Source organism: Eretmochelys imbricata, chromosome 11 (assembly GCF_965152235.1).
Source record: "Eretmochelys imbricata isolate rEreImb1 chromosome 11, rEreImb1.hap1, whole genome shotgun sequence".
In the NCBI taxonomy this organism is placed as follows: Eukaryota; Metazoa; Chordata; order Testudines; family Cheloniidae; genus Eretmochelys; species Eretmochelys imbricata.
In genome coordinates, this window is record NC_135582.1 from 63,055,509 (window position 1) to 63,060,915 (window position 5,407).

A 5,407-nucleotide genomic window follows, 5' to 3' on the forward strand; every position below is an offset into this window, starting at 1 on the left:
TCCAAAACTTCACTCCTCTGATGGTTAGAAACCTTCGTCTAATTTCTAGTCTAAATTTCCTGGTGGCCAGTTTATATCCATTTGTTCTTGTGTCCACATTGGTACTGAGCTTAAATAATTCCTCTCTCTCTCCGGTATTTATCCCTCTGATATATTTATAAAGAGCAATCATATTTCCCCTCAACCTTCTTTCAGTTAGGCTAAACAAGCCAAGCTCCTTGAGTCTCCTTTCATAAGACAAGTTTTCCATTCCTTGGATCATCCTAGTAGCCTTTCTCTGTACCTGTTCCAGTTTGAATTCATCCTTCTTAAACATGGGAGACCAGAACTGCACACAGTATTCCAGGTGAGGTCTCACCAGTGCCTTGTATAATGGTACTAAAACCTCCTTATCCCTACTGGAAATACCTCTCCTGATGCATCCCAAGACCGCATTTTTCACGGCCACATCACATTGGCAGCTCATAGTCATCCTATGATCAACCAATGCTCCAAGGTCCTTCTCCTCCTCCGTTACTTCTCTGTTACTTCTAATTGATGCATCCCTAGCTTATAACTAAAATTCTTGTTATTAATCCCTAAATGCATGACCTTACACTTCTCACTATTAAATTTCATCCTATTACTATTACTCCAGTTTACAAGGTCATCCAGATCCTCCTGTAGGATATCCCTGTCCTTCTCTAAATTGGCAATACCTCCCAGCTTTGTATCATCCGCAAACTTTATTTCTGTTCCCATTCCTGTCAGCAAACGTTCACCTGAGTAACTTAACCTGTGCGAGTATTTCCACTGACTAGGAATGAAGGGGACTGCTCCTGGGAGCAAAGTTACTCATTTTCCTGTTTACGGAATCGGGTCTTGAGCAGGGTTGCCAACTTTGGTTGGATGAATTCTTGGAGGTTTCACCACACGACACAATCTTTAAAGATTCATCTTTAATTCCTGGAGACTTGGCAAGTATAGTCTTGAGTCAGGACAGAGTACGTTTCCGAAGGAGCAGGCTTCATATGCATCATCTCAGCTACCATTAACTTCAGTGGGAGCTGAAGATGTTCAGCATCTCACAGGACTGGCCCCTATGGGTATATCTACATTGCAATGTAAGCCTGAGCTTGATCTTGGGCTCCAGCCTAACACTCCTTGCATCTACACTGCAATTGCTCTAACTCAGGACTCAGTCCCAGGACCCCTCAGGGCTGCAGGGTCTAAGCAAATGAAGGAGAGGAAGGTGATCAGGAACGGTCAACATGGATTCACCAAGGGCAAGTCATTCCTGACCAAGCTGATTGCCTCTATGATGAGATAACTGGCTTTGTTGATATGGGGAAGGTGGTGGATGTGATATATCTTGCCATAAGCAAAGCTTTTGATACAGTCTCCCACTGTGTTCTTTCCAGCAAGTTAAAAAAGTATCGATTGGATGAATGGACTATAAAGTGGATAGAAAGCTGGCTAGATCATCGGGATCAATGGGTAGTGATCAATGGCTCGATATCTAGTTGGTAGCTAGCATCAAGCGGCGTGCCCCAGTGGTCGGTCCTGGGCCCAGTTTTGTTCAACATCTTCATTAATGATCTGGATGATGGAATGGATTGCACCCTCAGCAAGTTTGCAGATGACACTAAGATGGGGGGAGAGGTAGTTACGCTGGATGGTAGGGATAGGGTCCAGAGTGACCTAGACAAATTGAAGGATTGAGCCAAAAGAAATCTGATGAGGTTCAACAAGGACAAGCGCAGAGTCCTTCACTTAGGATGGAAGAATCCCATGCACCACTACAGGCTGGGGACCGACTGGCTGAGCAGCAGTTCTGCAGAAAAGGACCTGGGGATTACAGTGGATGAGAAGCTGGATAGCAGTCAGCAGCGTGCCCTTGTTGCCAAGAAGGCTAATGGCATATTGGGCTGCATTAGTAGGAGCACTGGCAGCAGATCAAGGGAAGTGATTATTCCCCTCTATTCAGCATTGGTGAGGCCATACCTGGAGTATTGCGTCCAGTTTTGGGACCCCTGCTATAGAAAGGATGTGGACAAATTGGAGAGAGTCCAGCAGAGGGCAGCAAAAATGATTACGGGGCTGGGGCACATGACTTATGAGGAGACACTGAGGGAATTCAGCTTATATAGTCTTCAGAAAAGAAGAGTGAGAGGGGATTTGATAGCAGCCTTCAACTTCCTGAAGGGGGGTTCCAAAGAGGATGAAGCTAGGCTGTTCTCAGTGGTGGCAGATGACAGAACAAGGAGCAATGGTCTCAAGTTGCAGTAGGAGAGGTCTAGGTTGCATATTAAGAAACACTATTTCACTAGGAGGGTGGTGAAGCACTGGAATGGGTTACCTAGGGAAGTGGTGGAATCTCCATCCTTAGAGGTTTTTAAGGCCTGGCTTGACAAAGCCCTGGCTGGGATGATTTAGTTGGTGTTGGTCCTGCTTTGAGCAGGGGGTTGGACTAGATGACCTCTTGAGGTCTCTTCCAACCCTAATCTTCTATGATTCTATGTTGGCCCCTGAATCCACCATGAGGACTGAAGGCAGCCAGCTGCAGGCTCCAAGTGAAGGGCATGAAGTGACTCTCTTAATGAAACCAGTCCCAGAGCAGGCTGTGGATCAGCATCAACAGCGAGTTCTTGGTCCCTACTTGGAAGAGCTGTTTGATCCCCGTGCCTGAGGAACAGCCCACTGCCAAAATTTGCAACAAACACGGTGCAGTCTGAAGCGGCCCCAAAGCCCAGTAAGTGTATGATTCAAATTTACAGTTTATTATTACAGTAATGGGAGGGATTTCTGCTCTAAGAAGCAATGTAAAAATAAGTCCCAGATATCAGCATGTGGCCAATAATGGTGGATTGTAGCACAGCACCGTGGTGTTTGCCTTCCCTTCCCCCCACTTGTTTAGTTCAAAATGGCAACCTGAAATTTCAAAGATTCATAAACAGCTGTAAAGGTTATTGTAGCTGTTAAGTCACAGATGTTTGCTAGGGTCATTCATGATTTCCCTTCAACATAAGAAATATCCCACGCTGTAATCATTCCTCCTGGGTCTATACAGCTGCCTGTGAACAGCGAACTGAGCATGTGTGTTTGGGGAAAAGTCTTCTATTTCCAAATCTAGCTCATTTCTGTTAAGTGTAATCCATGCAGTCTGCAGGTCACAAATTCATTTCTCCAAAGTACGAGTGGGGCATCAGTTTTTCCCCAGAACTATGCCAGGTGCAGGGTGGAGAAAAGCTGCAGATTTTAGCATATTTGTATGCAGCAACAGGGTAAGCCAAAGATGCTGTGTCAGCTCTTAAGGTTAATTCCTTCATGGATTCTGACCCAATCCTGGCTGCTGATAGCTGCATGCTTTTCCTGAAGCAGGAGCTCCACATAGATAGTCACATTGTGGGGAAGGGCATATTTTCCAGGACCTCCCTGCCCCGTATAGCTGACTAGTCCACCCCACTCTCAGATATGCTGTTTGGTCCCTATATGTTTGAATACTTCAGCTCCATACACTGTATGTTTCCCTCCAGCAGCTTGGAATAACATGTCCCTCTGCCAATAGAGCACCACAAGAACACTTATGTCATCTTCCAAAATATGAAAGACCTGAAATGACAGAAAAAGCCTTTTGCAGCAAGGGCATTATACACACCTCTCCTCCTCCCCTGCATGACAATTAGTTATGAAATTTTTATGAAACAGAAAAAAGTTACAATTTTAAACTTACCATTGTCTTCACACTTCTGTAACTGTGACTAACAAGGCTGTGTTCAGAGACAGCATGAGGACTGAAGCCTTCCCGTCACAATATGTGTTCACTTTAGAAATGTTACATTTTATGTTCTTGAGTTTCCACCATAATTAATTCTGTGCTCCTCCACTGAGCTACTTTAGACAACAATCCTTTTTCTTGTCCTATTTCAGGACCCTCAACCTCTACTGCCTGCTGTTCTTCAGGAATTCGATCCCTGGCCCAAGATACCTTCACGAACCATTCCAAAAGGAAGACTTTCCATGACAAAGTTATGATTGATGATCTTAAGAGGGCAGACGAGCAGGTCTGGTACCAGAAGAAGAGGGATGAAAAACTGAAACAACAGCATACTGACAGGAAAGAGGAAAGGCTGGGGCTCACCATCCAGGTAGAGAACAGGGTTTCAGCGAGGGGGCTGGCACTTGGAAAGCAGTTCTTGGAACAGGAATGGTGGCTTAGGGAGGGAGACAAAGCTCAACAGGGAACTGTTTCAGCGACTCCTGTCCATAATGGCTGCCAGAATACCATCTCCTGTTGCCTCCCCCACACCACAGCACGATCATCCTGCAACATACCTCAGATTCATACAGGATTCAAAAGCAGTGGGACAGGACAACTAAACTCCATGCAGCCTTCCTTCTTCAACTCTTCTCTAATGGAAACATCCACCTCCCTACCGCGCTGTCAAGTGAAGGGAAAATGTATAAAGAGGGGAAAGGAGAACATGGGGTGAGAGGACATGTAGTGGCATGGGGATTGTGTCAGGTATTAAGTATTTCCTGTGTGTGTGTGTGTGTGGTTTTGTTAAGGCAGCTGGTCTGACCAACATTGTGTGAGTGTTTTGCTATTTTAAGACTTGTTTACAAATAACATGCTTCATGTTTTCAAAAAAGTTTATTGCTATCAATGCATCACATCATGCAATCATGATTTGGGATAATAAAGCTGCATTCTAGGGGTTATTTCCAACTTGTGTTCTGGAAAAGGCAGAAGATTTTGCTTGTATTAGTAGTAAATTTAAATGATAATATTATAATAATCTAAAAAAGGACTTGGAAAATTGTTATTTGTATTTTTCTTTTTTGTTCTTTTGCAGGGACGATAGGAGCTGAACTATCTTGCTGTGTTCACGAGGAGCCAATAAAAACAGCTTAATTCTTGTAACAATATTTAAAGAGAAATTAATAAGTGACAACACATATTAATGACATTCTCTGACATGGCTCTTGAGAACATGAAAAAGAGAATAAGAGGCCACAATTAACATATACTGCATTTAATGGTATATATTACTGACCCATGTGTAAGGCCAAACTCTTCCCTGGTGTAAACTGGCACAGTTTCTTTGACTTAAATGGAACCATGCCAATTGACACCAGCAGAAAATTTGGCTCATTAAATTGATGCCCACATGACAGAATTAAGACTTGCAAGCTGTCTCACTGAATAATGCACACGAGAGCTGTAGCCCAGCATTTAACAGCTAGAAAAAATCTGATGGACGGACGGACACACACACACACACACACACACACACACTGCACAAGGATAAAAACCTTTCTCTTGCTTTGGTCTGGTTTAGGGTTGGAAATGAAGGGTTGGGACTGGAAGGAAAGAAGCAGTAATGTTTATTCAAGTTGTCTGGTTTTAATATTAAAACACTTATCT